We start from the raw sequence: 16,953 nt of genomic DNA, 5'->3' as shown, positions 1-16,953 counted from the left end.
AATATACAAATGACAAGGGAATCATATATTTAGGATGTTAAAATAAACTAAACTTTAAAAATCACCTTTCAAAGATTACCTACAAATTCACTTAGCAATAGTCACAGCACAATAAGCAAATCTCAGCCAGATCTGTCATGTCTTTGGGTCTCCATGAAACCTTTCTGTTACGTTCAGTGCTATTTGGTGTTTTCCTAATTTGTTTGCGTTGTGAGGATTGTTTTGTAATTTTAGGATAGTTTGTGGTTTAGTCTTAGTGACTCCTAAAACTTCACTAATTATGGAACTAGTTTTTACATTTTAATGGTCTTTGAAACACATCTTGAGCAGAAACGTACGAGTTTTGTAAATTTAGCACTGAATCATCCATTTTTAGCCTTAAGATATTTTGTGAATACACCCCCTGAAAAGTAAACCTGCAGTTGCATAAAACAAAGTCAAAACTGTCACAGAAAAAGCCAATTATCATTTTTTAATTCATTGACCACAACTAATCTCCATATAATTATATGGGTCTGTAATATTCCATATACAGGCAACACAAACAAACAACACACATATACTTCAATAACGCAATGCAGCTTTGATAAAGGGCAAAGTCTCGGTAGGGTTAACTCTGAGAGCACATCGTGTCTGCTTTTTGTTTCTCTGTTTATTTATTTTTAATGTTTGCGCTGGAGGAAACTGTCACTCAGCTGTTTGTGTAGCGCTGACAGTTAAATATATTTCTGGAGGATGTTTTCCAACTGCCTATATTCCTTTTGATCATCCGCGTTTACCTGAATTATAGACTGACATGGAGATTATTATAGGCTGGCTGACTATAACAACAGTAAAGACGCCATCAGACAGATCGAACCGCACTGCTGCTTTTGCTTTATCTGTTTTGATGAAGATTGTCAGGTCTTGAGTCGATAAAGGTAATATGCTGAAGCACAGGGACGGGCGAGCTATAGAATATTGTTAAACATGACATTTCATTTATTCTGTCGTTATTTATAACTCGTCATCTCAGATCTATGAGTGCTGCTTGATTTGGTATCTGAGTATTTTGTGACATTTCTAAACTGAGCTTTGTTGTTTTATTTAGTGGAAAAATGACTGAAATATAAAAATGTTCTTATTTTTATGTAAACTAAGCAGCACTTTTGTGGTAAAGTCTAGAAGGGGTATGGCTGCAGATAAGCACATTAATGTATATTAATATACACTGTAACACCAGGATTTTAACTCTGGCAATTTTACTGTGTATAGCATAACTTTTTTTGTGACACAGTACAATAATAATTGCTGTTTTTTCATTAGGTTTGGGTAGGACGCTAATTATTCATTCATTTTCCTTTGGCTTAGTCCCTTCATCAGGGGTCACCCTGGCGGAATTAACTGCCAATTTATCCAGCATATGTTTTACACAGTGGATGCCCTTCTAGTCACAACTCAGTACTGGGAAACATCCACACACACTCATTCACACACATTCACTATGGCCAATTTAGTTCATTCAATTCACCTGTACCTTTCAGCTTCACCTTTAGATTGTGGGGGAAAAACCAGAGCACCTGGAGAAAACCCATGCGAACACCGGTCATGCAAACTCCACACAGAAACGCCAACTGGCCCAGCCTGGACTCGAATTAGTGACCTTCTTGATGTAAGGCGATTGTGCTACCCACTGCGCCACCGTGCAGCCCCAATTTTTTTATTTATTTGATTTTATTTATAAAGAATTTAGTATGACATATCTTTACTAATATCTTAATGTAAGATATATCACAAATAATTACAAAATAGCTGGAAACACAATACATTGAAGTGCAACAATAAACATATCAGTATAAATATAATATCTATAAGATTTATTCTTAATGATATTTTACAGAAAAACTGTACAACATCAACTGTATTAATTTTATGTAACCCTTTACACTTGAGTTTGTATTAAATCAAACCACTCTAAGGCTACACTGTAAAAAATGATGGGTCCCACACAAATTCTTCATGTTGACCCAACACAAATCAATTAAGTTAACCTAACTGTACAAAATTAAGTCGATTGAATATAAAACAATTTCTGTCATGAACACTCTCGGGATTTAGTATGGTAATGCTTATGTACAGTTGAAGTCAGAATCATTAGCCCTCCTGAATTATTAGCCCCGTTTATTTTTTCTCCAATTTCTGTTTAACGGAGAGAAGATTTTTTCAGCACATTCCTAAACATAATAGTTTTAATAACTCATTTCTAATAACTGATTTATTTTATCTTTGCCATAATGACAGTAAATATCATTTGACTAGATATTTTTCAAGACACTTCTATACAGCTTAAAGTGACATTTAAAGGCTTAACTAGGTTAATTGGGTTAACTAGGCAGTTTAGGGTAATTAGGCAACTTATTGTTTAGCACTGGTTTGTTCTGTAGACTATCGAAAAAAAATAGCTTAAAGGGGCTAAAAATTTTGTCCTTAAAATGTTTTTTTTTTTTTATTTAAAAACTGCTTTTATTCTAGCCGAAATAAAACAAAAAAAGACTTTCTCTAGAAGAAAAAAGTTTTTCATTGCTCTGTTAAACATAATTTGGGAAATATTTAAAAAGGGGGGGGCTAATAATTCTGATTTTAACTGTATATAGCAATGTCAATGTATTTGGTCTTGACGGTATAGATCTGCTACGCTGCTGCTCTTGCATTGATTATTATGACAAAGCAGGTACAGAGACCTGCTACTGCCAGTATATACACAGAATCTAATACGCTACTGCTGTAAATATAATACATAAGTAAGCCCTGAAGCAGATCTAAACACAGGTGGAGCTGGGGTGGAGGAGGATCACTGAAAACACGCTGCAGCTTGACAGTGTAAAATGAAGCGGAACATCTCCTGCGCCATGTAGTTAATTAGGTAACCTATCATGTCGCAGTCACACTAGAGCTTGAGCTTGCGAAATTCTGTCATATGGCGGGATTAAACAAGATGATTAGACATTTAAAAAAAGCTAGCGCTTGGTCCATATTTTAAATTTCTGTCCAGAGAGGTTTTGTTTTGATCCTTGATTGGTCTCACGCAGTCAAGTGATGCAATTTCGCAGGTCAAAGTTAACCAAACTTGAACTTTGCAATGCAGCGAACTGCGAAACTTGTCGCATGAGCTTGGGTTTTTGCTCTGACGCATTGGCGTGCATATGAATGGAAGTCTATGGGGAGAAAAGTGCAGTGTGACCGCAGCTTGGGAATTGGGTTTTTACAACTCATTTTAAATAAGTAGTTTGAACAAGCAGCAAACGTACATTTTTTGAGTGTAGCAGTTGCCAGTAGTAATAAAAATAAATAATACACAGAGAAAAAAAATAGTATTTTCTTATAAAACATATTCAAAACATACTAATTTATTTTTTTAAATCACAATTAGAAAAAATGAGATCCTCATCCATTGCCTCATAAAATCCGTAATTGCTTTAGATTTGCGTGACTGGCACATTATTACATACACTTACCTGCTTTGGAGTCTGTATAATTGCTAATTAGGCAAAATGCTAATCAGTGTTCCGTCTTTTGAGATTATATCCTTTCACACTGGACATATTTTCATTTATAAACTGCCTTTAATGTGTTGAGGGGAATGTTTAATGTGTTCCTCAGAAGCTGTTCGCATTTCTAAGCGGTCTATACAGTTTCAAGACTAAAAAAAATCCAATAGACACATCTAGCACACACCAAAATCAGCTAAAATGCGAGCCAACGGCAAAGCTGTAATTTCTCAGCGCCGTAGTGTGTTTATCATTTACAGCCGAGGAGTCTCCGCGTTTCACCCTCATCAATTATGGATCAGCTGGGCCCCCCATCCAGCCGGCTTCATTTCATTCTCATTAGGATCTTGTGCTGACACTCTTCTTTTCTCCACGCTCCATGGCTTCTCCGCTGCTCCCGTAAAGGTCTTTAAGAGCATACAGGCTAAAACACTGCTGTTCATGCACCTTTCTTTTGACATTTTGGGTTTTGGGCTTTTAGTAAAATCTGTCTAATGATAAGCAAACATCTAGAACACTCTTTGATGGTTTATTTTGTTGCAGTTTATCTCTTTGCATGTGTAGATTTTAAACACAATGCATATTTTTAAGGCTGGTTTTACAAAATGTGAGTGACAAATCTCCATTTCAGCAGCTTTATGTACACTGTACAGTTGTATTTTTATCTGTATACAAAGGTATTCACAGTTGGATATATTCATACATGTTTTGCCTGATTATACATGCAACATTTATTTATAAAAAAAACTTTGTTCGCCATATTTTTTGAATGGTGTTTGTTATAACCGCTGACTTTGTCAAAACATAAATGAAACAAGCTCCACAAGTACCAATCAAGCAAGCCAGTGGTGACAGTGGTGAGAAACAAACTTCACCAATTGACAAAAGTAAAGGAAAAGCATTTTTTTTTCTGTTGTTTTCAATTTAAGCACACCATTTCCTAAAACGTCAGCATTTTTGTCAAAGGTTCTGACAGCTGAGAGTTTTTGGAAGAGCACTGACATTTTCAGCTGCGCAAATCTGCTTGTGAACAAGCACCTTTAACTGATAACCACCAAATTTGACCTTAAGACCTAAAATCTAGCTTAAAATGTTGGTCAAAATTGTTAGCTCCCTTGGTAAATATGAGCAAAGAATGTTTGAAAATTTGTATTGTTTGTTATTTTTTATCGAACCCAGGCTTGAAAATACTTACCTCAATACAATTTTGGGTATTTATTTGTTATATGCTGTACTGTGTACATTTCATTTCAAATTTCAGATGACAAATCCACTAGATAGTGCTGCCTTTTTGTAAATAACGTTTTGTGTATTTATTTATTTTTTATTTTTGTGTATGCATTTTATTTATCAGGGATGCCCAAACTTTTTCGTATAAATGGCCAAAACCCAATATCATTGAGAGCCATGGGCTGAAGAAAGATATACCACACTATATTAGATTTAAAGTTGATATAATTATATTAGATATAACGATTTAAAATTACTTGGGTAATTTCATAATTTATTAGAAAAAATACTTTAAACCATATAAACAGATGCAGTAGAACATTTAAAATGATAACTTATTGCAATATAGCATAGTCAATCACATTTATAACAGTGTCTGCATTTGCCTTGATTTGATCCTGTCAGGTGACAGTATGTTCATTAAAACTAAATCTGATTAATTTAAACCATTTAATTGAAACGTAACAATCAAACAAACAAATAAAAGGATTAAGTTTGAAATGACAATCTCTAAACCATCTCCATCATTCTTCTTCTCTTCTCAGATGGCATGACGGGCCAAATTAAAGATTACCATGGGCCCACTTTGGCTCACGGGCCGTAGTTTGGGCATCCCTGTTTTAAATACACATACATGTGAAGGAATGAACAAGAGTACCCAACCAATAGTGTTTCCAAAATAAGAGAAACGTAAGAGAAAAGTTCACCAGGACCACATAGTTTACCTTGGTTTTACATTGCTTTTATGTGTTTTGTGTAAATGTGCTTCACCGGATTCAAACGCAAGCTCTTTTTTTATCACAAGTGCAATACTATACAAAGTGAGCTACCGAGCAAACTGACCAGAAAAGTGACATATTCAAAAACATATTCGATTACAAAGCATAGACACTGTTAAGTTGTTTTGTGGTATTTATTTGTTGTTGTGCAGATCCACGTGGATATAATCCTTTATTTGTCAGTAATACCTAATTTTAAACATAAATAATTTAAATGTATTTTATCGTTTTAAATTAAAAATAAATAAAGGAACAAAAGATGTTGTCATCATACTCCACTGTGCATGTGTTGTTTTTTATCTTTGATTAAAAAAATCACAAACAACCTTTCTCTGAAATAAAACAACTAAAAATAGAGGAGAATTCTCATTACGAATTAAATTTCTCTTGTCCTAAAAACAAACAAACAAAAAAAAAATGAACAATTGCCGTTTGCAGTATTTTCTAAATTATTAAGTAATAAAGGACATTTCTCAAAAATCCCCACTGTAAAGAGCTTTGACTCCAATAATAATAATAATAAAATAAATGGAAAGATCATTTAAAATTTTAGAAGATTTTCATTTTAGATTTGCTACACAAAAACTGCTTGCCATTCCTTATGTAACCAATCAAATTTCAACTTATGATGTTAGTTATTAGTTTTAGTTGTTTTTTTACCCTATTGATCTCCAGTGTCTTGCCTTCACTATGCAGCGATGACACACAGCATCATTACCAGGCTTTGTTCCTCCATCCCTCCCCCTTTAGCTGATGGCAAGTGACCAAGACGAGATGGGCGAGCGGCGTTAAGTGCTTATGTCAGTGGTTTCTGGGTCAAAGAGCTGTGCGGTAGACCTGGATCCATGCCAGAGTCATGACAGAACCCCCCTCTGCAGCCATGATGGTTGAAACTGTGGAGGGAAACGGTAAAGGCTGGAGAACTGTAGCTACATGTGAGCTTTCTTGACACTGTCGACGGGGGATAAATGGATTAAAGGGGAAATTAATGGATTTGCGATCAATCACAAGTGTCCACAGTTCAGAGTTTTAACAAACAGACAAGTATCAAGCAGAGTTTTGTAATAAGTGGTTGGCAGCTGCCTTTCTCAGGCTTCCCTGGGGAGCCCCTGTGTAAAAATATTATTTTTATGAGCGTGTTTTTTATGCTTTATTTTTGTTTTATAGAAACTTTAATAATGTTTTTGCCATATAGGGTGGCTCAATATTGTTACAGTCACCAGCGATCTAGCTACTGTGGATCCCTGGAGAACTACAATCGGCCACAGTTGCAAACTACAAATCCTGTCATGCACCTCGCACACACCAGTTCTTGTTTGACATTGATTACACACACACAGCTGGAGGATCACTATGAACTGATTACATGGACTATATATACACCACACCTGCACACACACACATTGCTGAGTCTTATTTGCCCTGTAACATTACAACATGTTTTCCCTGGCTTTGTCTAGCCTTGTTTTGACCCTTGCTTTGTTTATTTGTTTATCCTGCCTGCTGCTTGTACCGGCCGCTCGCTTGTTTATTGACCTTGACATTGAATTATCTGAATGTTCCTGTTTGCACCTGTTTTGACCATTGCCTGCCTGACCAATCTGCCTAAAAAACAGCATGTGAATCCTTACCTCCGTTGTCAGCACCGCTGTGTTACAAATGTACAGCACTTTTTTTTATTTATTTAGTAATTAACTATGCTTAATGCTCATTATAAAATTCTATTTATTATTTGATTATTTTGTATTTTATTATATGATATTTTATGGATAGATTTTTAACTTTAGCATATTATATCCCCACTTTATTACATTATAGCCCCATATGGCTGTTTATTTATTGAATTATTTAGTTGAATATAATTTTAATGAAAAATAAATATTTAAAAAAGCTTAATATAGCCCTAATGTAAAACTTTCTTTCTTTCTTTCTTTCTTTCTTTCTTTCTTTCTTTCTTTCTTTCTTTCTTTCTTTTTCTTTCTTTCTTTCTTTCTTTCTTTCTTTCTTTCTTTCTTTCTTTCTTTCTTTCTTATTTTCTTTCTTTCTTTCTTTCTTTCTTTCTTTCTTTCTTTCTTTCTTTCTTATTTTCTTTCTGTCTTAAATTGAATTGAATGTAAATTTTAATAAAAAGTCATTATTGGGCACTTTCTTTTGTACTTTTTTATTTTGTTTCGTTTCATAAATGTTCTGACAGCTGAGTGTTTTTGGAAGAGCTTTGGCATTTTATATGAGAGTTTAAAAAATGTATATTGTTTGTTATTTTTATGGAACCCAGGCTTGTAAATTCATGCCTCAGTCTCCATTTTTGTGAAACATAGAAGATGTTGTTTTGTTTACATTTCATTGAATGTTATTTTTGTGCTTTATTTTTATTTTATTGAAGCTTTAATAATGTTTTCGCCATATTGGGTCGCTCAATGTACAGAACTTATTTTTTTTTTTAGTAATTATGATTAATGCTTAATTATAATATTTATTGTTTGCTAATTTTGTATTTTACTATATGATATTTTATAGGAAGATTAACAACTTTATTACATTATAGTCCCATATGGCTGTTTTTTTATTGACTTATTTGATTAAATATCATTTTTATGAAAAACAAATATTTAAAAAAAAAGCTTATTATAGCCCTAATGTAAATCCATCTTTCTTTCTTTCTTTCTTTCTTTCTTTCTTTCTTTCTTTCTTTCTTTCTTTCTTTCTTTCTTTCTAAAGCGGTTATTGGGCACTTTCTTTTGTTCTTTTAAAGGGTCAAGAAACACCAAAAACATTTTTTGAGCTTTTGACAGTCGTATATGTGTCCCACACTGCTAAAAACACTATGAGGACACATCTCACTAAAAAGTGTAAATTGGTTGTTTTTGCGTTATTTCAAGCAAATTCGTACTTCCGGTTTGAAATGAACTATTGAAGCTGCGTCACGGCCATGACATAATAGCGTTGTATTCCAGCGTGCAGACTGGGCGTCTGTGCCAGAGTGTGTCTTATTACGTCTCAGAGTGTGCTGCATTTATGCATAAGTAAAGCTTGGTTCAAACCAATCAGCGCGCTCGATTGTGCAACTTCATTAATATTCATCACTGTCATAGTGTTTAGACGACAGAGACGCCACGTTGTGTTGGCAAAACAAGCGTGAAGTGTTGCTTTTATAGTTTGCTGCAGTTAAGTTTTGTTTTTATTTTCTCTCTGTGAGAGCTCAGCTGGAGTCACGTGTGGATTACAGTGTACGCGACGCTCGACAACAATAAGTTAACGTGTCTAAGGAGGATTATTGTTAATCTGAGAGCTGTTCTCATCTGCAAGCGGTGAGATCCGGATTCGCTTGTAGTCTCCTCTTAATAAAGACGTGGCTCTAGTTGCTGTAGATTGTCCTGAATAACACACGCGGCTTTCTGATGCTACCTGCCGTGTGCACCAAAGTTTCTGGGAAATGCAGAGGTTTTTTTTCTTTCATTCGCCTTGCGGTATCAAACATTGCATGAAAAATACACGCTTACAGCAGTTCCTCGAATCAAATAATAATAATATTTAAGCCAGGCGTAATGGTGGTGCAGTTGCCTCACAGCAAGAAGGTCATTGGTTCAAGCCCCGGCTGGGTCAATTGGCATTTTTGTGTGGAGTTTGCATGCATTGTCCCCGTGTTTGTGTGGGTTTCCTCTGGGTGCTTCGGTTTTCCTCACAAGTCCTAAGATATGCGCTAAAGGTGAAGGGTAAGCTAAATAATTGGGCAAGCAAAATAGTGTATGTGTGTAAATGAAAGTGTATGAGTGTTTCCCAGTGATGGGTTGCAGCTGGAAGGTGCGCAAAACATATGCTGGATAAGTTGGCGGTTCATTCCACTGTGGCGACCCCAAATTAATAAAGGGACTAGGCCGAAAAGAAAAAGAACGAATGAATGAATGAATAATATTAAAGCCACACTAGTAAGTAAATATAACATTTTTAATTTAATTTATGTAAATATCTTAGTAAATGTACAACAGCTTTCATAATATAAATGACTAAGCAGTTGAACCAGCTAAAATGAACTTTATAAGCTATGATATAAATAGCCGTAGTTAAAAACAACATTGAAATGAAAGTAAATGAAAGAAATGTCCATATGTTTTCTGTATGTGTTTACAGGCCCCCTGCAGATTTGTAAACTCCAGGGGTCCGTGCACCCCGCCTAACAACCAGGCTCTGAAAATTCAGTGGTCCAGACCCTTATTTTGATCATACGGTAAGATCAAACAGTGCAAACCTTTTAATTGTTCTTCAAAATCTTAATAAAACTTTCTCACGTTTTGAGTCCCACTGCACAACAGCATCAGCAGAATGAATGGTAAATGTAACAACACATTATGCTTCAGCAATCATTTCCCAGAGCATCACATTCTGCTGCGTATCAGTTATTATATGCATCTAATTCCCAGATGAAGCCAATAACAAATCTGTGCTTATTTCAGAATAGTTACATCACAGCCTTTTAACGAAGTGCCATTTCTGAGATATTGTAAAGCGTGCAGAAAGTGTAAACATAGCTGTTATAAATCATATTAAAGCAGTCATCCGGTGACCCATTGAAAAGCCTATATAGTGTTGTTCTTTTTCGAGGAATCCTTTGTTCATTGACCGTCACATTGTCAATGTTTAAATAAAGGATTTGTGTGGCAGCATGTACTGTATTGTCCCTTGATAATCACTTTGAGGGAGCCTAGAACAATGGGTCATATATTTTTAACACACATGTGTGTCTGTGGGTGTATATATATATATATATATATATATATATATATATATATATATGTATGTATGTATGTATGTATGTATGTATGTATGTATGTATGTATGTATGTATGTATGTATGTATGTATGTATGTATGTATGTATGTATGTATGTATGTATGTATGTATGTATGTATGTATGTATGTATGTATGTATATATATACAGACCAGGATATTTTCTCCCCATGTAGTTTGTCAGCAAAGTCATTTCTCATGCTTGTTTTGGTTTGGTTTGGTTTGCTAAAAAGATGGCGAGCCAATTAGCCTCCTGTTTTAAATCCCCACTAATACACTTCAAAGAGCTGTGCTGCCAGATTATATTTAGCTTATGATTGGCATTTATTCAGACAGTCTGTATAAGAAATAATCTCTTTTCAATAAAGCATAATGGTTATTGTGTCCCTAATGTGCGCTAATGATCGGCTACAATGTTTGAAGGCAAAAAAACAGCCCTTTTTTCAGCATAGACCAGGCTGTTATGTTCATTATGAGATGCGGCATCTCAACAGGAGCGTCGCTTTGTGGTTTGTTGTGATTTGTTTACACAGTAACATCTGTAACGTAATGACAATGATAAATGTGACGAGCGAGTGAACTGGGGGTGGTGTTAAGTGAGTGGGCTTCTGTGGGTCGGCTGAAATGTGTGTCAGCGGACCACGGCGTGGCCCCAAGGAACAGATTTGCGGCATCTCGAGGGACATCATTATTCTGTCATAAAACAGGGGGCAGGTCAGGGCGTTCAGAGGTTTTTCTAAAGGCTCCTCGTGATGCTGAGATGATTTATTCATCTGCAAACAGAGGAATTGGTAGACGGCTTGGGATACAAAGACAATGGATGTTTGTGAGGACATTTGTCAAATAATGGACAGGGAAAAGAGACTACGGGCTATGCTAGAAATTTGGCTTACATGTAAAAAGGTGCGGTGAAAAATGCTGACAATAGAAAATTATTACTAAGAAATTCTAACATAAATTAAAAAAATTATTTAACCAAAAAATTGTATTTTAGTTAAATTTCACACATTTTTGAAAGTGAAACTAACAACATTTAGGCTCTACTTGTGAAACTGCTAAAGGCTTTAATACATTATGATAAATTGGAGTACACTAAGATAATAGAGGTACTTAATAGTTTAAAAACCCTGTTTATATGTGCGTATGTATTTTCTTTATATATGCATATGATCATTTTCTTTTTACACCTTTGATTTCTGGTGATTTTCTGGTGTAGACTTTTAACATGACTTTGGCAACAATAGGTGATTCAAAGACCCCGTTGCGTGAATGTGCTTATACAATAAGGCATGCATACTTAATATACAAACAATTTATAAATTTCTTTGTTAATTTATTGTATGTATACACACATTTATAAGTATACATTGGTGTTTTATATTTGTAGAATGTGGTACAAAAAGGTTTAGAATGTTGATTGGTTGCTACTTTCATACATATAATTGACTTTTGTTTGCTAGTCTCTGTTAAACACATCTAGACTTGGTTACAATTTATGATGTATTTATTATAGCATGTATAAACCATTTTAATGTGGTCATGTCATTGGTCCATGGACATTTACTGCTTGTTATCGAACTATTTCATACAGTATAACTGTAACAAGAGGTAATTCAATCATATCATAACTTTATTTATCAATATGTGGCTCATTTTGGATTCTCAGAAGCTACAGAAATTAAAAATATAAAACAGGAAATGCGTTGGGACCATTGTTTTTGTTTGCATCCCTCAAGATGGTCCATATTTAGAATGTATATTTACATTTATTAACAAGAATATATTTAATATATACAATAAAAAATCCTAAAACCTAGCAAAGACATACAAGTATTTGAATGGCGATTCATTTGCAATGAGTATGACATTTGTTCACCAGCTTTTTAGCTCATAATTGTAAAAAACATTACTTTAACAACAATTGCTGATTTGAAAATTTTGTTTATATACTTGTATACTAAAGAAATGTTGCATACATAGAATGGATTCATAAAACCTAGAGGTTTTTTAAGGAATACACTTTATGAACAATTGCTGTTTGATAACCTTTAAGTGTATTTTTAGTGTATTATAACATATTATATATTCTACATGTGTACATATTTGTTAACCTAATGTAATATTTATTTTGTAACCTAATGTATAATTTATGATTTATAAATTATGTACATTTATTTAAGACTCCATACAGAATACATTAATTGCATATATATATATATATATATATATATATATATATATATATATATATATATATATATATATATATATATATATATATATATATATATATATATATATATATATATATATATATATATATATATATATGTGTATATATGTGTATGTGTGAATTTGATATCAGAAATATTAGCCTCCGTTTATTTTTTCCTCCCAATTTCTGTTTAACGGAGCAAAGATTTTTTCAGCACATTTGTAAACGAAATAGTTTTAATAACTTATTTCTGATAACAGATTTAATTTATCTTTGCCATAATAACAGTACATAATATTTGACTAGATATTTTTCAAGACACTTCTATACAGCTTAAAGTGACATTTAAAGGCTTAACTAGGTTAATTAAGTTAACTGGGCAGGATAGGGTGATTAGGCAAGTTATTGTATGGATTGTTCTCAAAAAAATAAATAGCTTAAAGGGGGCTAATAGTTTTTTTACCTTAAAAACTAAAAACTGCTTTTATTGTAGCCGAAATGAAACAAACAAGACTTTCTCCTGAAGAAAAAAATATTATCAGACATACTTTGAAAATTTCCTTGCTCAGTTAAATGTCATTTGGGAAATATTTTAAAAAGAAAGCAAATTCAAAGGCGGGTTAATAATTATTACTTCAACTATATATATATATATATATATATATATATATATATATATATATATATATATATATATATATATATATATATATAGTTAAAGTCCTAATTATTACAAATTATTAAATTTTTTTAATTGGCTTTACGTGTTAGCTAGGTAAAATTATGTCATTTTAAATACCCCCACCTCGCATATCATGTTGCAACTTCCTTTGGAGGAATTTAAATAATTAGTGACTCTAGCTCTATTAATCTCACCCTGTACAGAACAATAAATCTCCTCAAACAAATGACCAAACAAAGGACTGAATTGCTGAGTCGCTGAATAATGCTGTAAAATAATGCAACTTTAACCCCCCGCCCCCCCCCCCCCCACCCCCAAAAAAAAAACACACACACACTTTAGTCATTTAGTTGCTACTTTGTAAGGAATTCAAATTAGCGACCCTTGTTCTCTTTAATTCTCACACTGTAAAGTACAGAACAATAAATCTGCCCAAGCAAATGACCAAACAAAGGGCCAAATTGCTGGAGTATTGTGCGAAATATTATCCATCCAGTTCACTATAATAAATATTGTTGTATACTCTGCTTTTTACTACAGTTGATCAGTAGACTATACTATCTATAATATATACAGTATATAATATAACGTCAAAAATCGAATTTACTATAAATTACAATATTTTTCATGTGGGTAGCTGTAGCTTGTTTGAACACACTGTAAAAGATAATGTAACTTTTAAAGACCCCCTCTTTACACATTTTGATGCAACTTCCTTTGGAGGAATTCAAATAATTAGTGACTCCCTCATTCACTATAATTCACACCCTGCATACAGAACAATAAATATGCCCAAGAAAATGACCAAACAAAGGACGGAATCGCTGGAATATTGTGCAAAATATTATCCATCCCCCACCGAAGTCCACAGAGAATTGGCTCGCTATATCCAATCTAACGCACACTCTTTCCTCAGCATCTGCTCGGCTCGTGCGGTGAGGTGCTGTGAGGAGGGGGAACCGCTGAGCCTCCGCGCGCGCGCTTTTGTTCAGTGTCTTCTCGCGACCGGTAAAGTGCGCGCAGCTTCGAGCTCCTCTCTGCGCGAGACGCGAGCTGAGGAGAAATACCGTGGTTTCTGAATGATTTTCACGCAGTAAGGAGCGCATTTCTGAGGCTGAACAGATTTTTATTCTCTTGAATGGTTTACCTCAGCGGCTGTTATCACATACTCTGCTGTATATCTGAGGCGACGCGGCATTCCTGTGGACTTTTCTGAGGCGACGACGCGCTTTACTTCAGAGAAGGTGAGAACTGGCGATGTTATTGTGCTTAAGTGCTTCATTATTATTGTGTAACCTGGTGTAGTGTGTTTTGTGGGTTATTTAGAGCCCTCTTACCAAGCGCAGAGGACAGTCAAGGGGACAAAACCAGGAGCTCAACGATATTGAAAGTCCATTTCTGATGCCTGTTGTGATTGACACCATATGTATTGTGGTGAAATGTGGCATTTCCATAGAGTGGAGTGCTGTTTAATGTTAGAAATCAGGTATTTATATGGTTCTAACACCAGCTAATCACGTAAATGCTTAAATATTAAGTTATTTCGAAAGTACTAGTGCAACACTTCCAAATATCCATTACTATTAATGGCTTGAATGTTCATGTCCTGTTTTCCCAGATACACACAAGTGACTCATTTTACGTCTTCTAAAATAATCTCTGACCTGCAAGCTTTCACTTGCAGTAATGCCCTGATCTGAAGTGGTTAAAAGAAATCCCATCAAAAAACTAGCGAGTAAGAATTTTGAGATTGAAAGGGACCCTGCATTTTTATTTCTCCTTCGCAGAGTGTCAGCTGGATGCTGTTTAAAGCTGACAACTGCTGAGCGCTGCCAGTCTTGTGCCTGCCCGTCGACAGCGTGTAGCTGGTGGGAGAGGAAGACAGACCCCAATTTCTCTTGGCATTCTGTCATGACTGTCTCTGTTCGGTCTGAAGTCCTGAGTCTCTACCTGACGGAGCACTCCAGGTGCTTCTTGCATCAGTCTGCAACAAGTCTTGATGCTGACAAGAGGAAAGTGCAGCCGAGTGACTTGTGAATGTGAAGATGTGTGTTATTTGTCAAAGAGCATCAGAAATAGAAAGGGGTGCGAGTTTTGGCTCCAGGTGCCCTGGGGAAATTTCAGGCAGCTGTTTGCAGCAAATTGGTAACTGTGTTGCAAGGTTTGTAAAGAGCGTTGCCCTCTTCTCTTCTCTTCTCTTCTCTTCTCTTCTCTTCTCTTCTCTTCTCTTCTCTTCTCTTCTCTTCTCTTTTCTTCTCTTCTCTTCTGTAGTCTTCTGCAGTCTTTTATCTGTTTGTTAACTTTTTTTTAGGTTTACACCATTTTGCCTGGGAATTTGCTATTTGGCATTCATTTTGGCAGGGGTTTGCATCATTTTTTTGTTGAGAGTTGGTGATTTTTGGTGACACGTGACAAGTGATGCGGCAAAGTTGGAGCCCAACTTCTTGCAAATGAGCCATGCAGTAACTCCCAATGAGAGCATAGAAATTGCGGCATTGCAGAAGTACATGTCACAGCAGTTTGATAACATCTAGCAGTTGGTTTTGGTTGGCGTATGTTGCTAGAGCTAACAAAAAAGGTGATGCCACAAAAAAAAGCCTTCATGGGGCTTCCCATAGACGTAATGATTTTTTATACTGTACAAACTGTGCATTGTATCCTCCAACTCTAACTGTACACCTGAACCCAACCCTCACAGAAAACAATCCAGAATTTTTATTTTCAAAACACTTCCTTCTGTGTGATTTGACTCGCATGGAGATCAAAAAAAATAAATAAATAAATAAATTCCATTGGGACATAATTAACTGGTATTGCTATACTTCTGGAGACATTTGCTCACCACAACATAAGGAGTGCAAGGTACACACATATATACACAGGTTTGAACACAACTTTTTTATGTACCTATTGTCATACTATATATTTTTTGAATTTCAATTATCCAACACGTTACTTGGCATTGACCCTAATTAGGTATTACTTACTCCTAGGGCCGTTTATATAGAAGTTGATTTCTAGCCACACCATGTTGGTGTTTCGTAACATCAAATTTTTGACGAGGTGGGTCATTAGCCCAACGCTTAACCCCCAATCTTGAATACCAGGACATATACCAGGCCTGTAGCAAGCCTGGTGAAAGGAATGGTTCTTTTTTCCTTAAAAAGGGGACCTTTTTGCAATTATACTCCTCATTTTCTATTTAATTATGGTATTTAAAAACATTTTAAGTACTATTTTTGACTAAATTAGCTTGTTGGACAGTTATCATTACCTCACTTTTTGATGTACCAAAAATATTTACAAAAAATTTAGAATAAAGAAATATGAAAAAATACTATATTTTTTAGCCTATTGTCATTTAAAAGGTAAATTATAAATAAAAAAAACTGGCCAGCGCATTTAACTTTCCTCAGTCAGAATGTAACCATTTGAAAAAAGTATGATAATGTAGAGCATTACAATTTTTCTAGCCTCTCTTGTTAAAAGTTAATTTAAGAATTCATGGATAACAACTATAGTCAAAATAGTATTCAAATAATATTTAATATGGTCCGCTTTTGGTGCTTGACACCTTTTCATTGGTAATTTTTTTGTTTAAATAAGGTCCAAGATTTAGAATAAAAGTTACTTGTAAAATGCTTTCTCTATTTAAACACAATACAGTAGCAAAAGATGACTTCACTTACATCAGATTGTATGTTTTCTAGCACAGCTGGATGTTGGACTCATGA

At 34.7% G+C, this 16,953-nt stretch overlaps 1 protein-coding gene across 4 annotated transcripts in view; it reads left to right on the top strand.

Annotated features, from left to right (window-relative positions):
• ncanb (neurocan b) overlaps positions 1–16,953 on the top strand; it is a 294,059-nt gene that overhangs the window by 30,289 nt on the left and 246,817 nt on the right. For 2 of the 4 annotated variants that reach the window (XM_087304197.1, XM_087304199.1), the window contains one exon: positions 9,665–9,761. The exons of 1 other annotated variant lie outside the window; for it this stretch is intronic. The gene's annotated coding sequence lies outside the window, so the exon portion shown is untranslated. Of the gene's footprint in view, positions 1–9,664; positions 9,762–14,209; positions 14,464–16,953 lie in introns of those variants that run through there. One more of the 4 variants, XM_087304196.1, reaches the window with a different exon arrangement.

The sequence above is a fragment of the Danio rerio genome, chromosome 22 (assembly GCF_052040795.2).
Source record: "Danio rerio strain M-AB ecotype USA chromosome 22, GRCz13ab, whole genome shotgun sequence".
NCBI lineage: Eukaryota > Metazoa > Chordata > Actinopteri > Cypriniformes > Danionidae > Danio > Danio rerio.
This window is presented reverse-complemented; position numbering and strand designations above follow the sequence as displayed.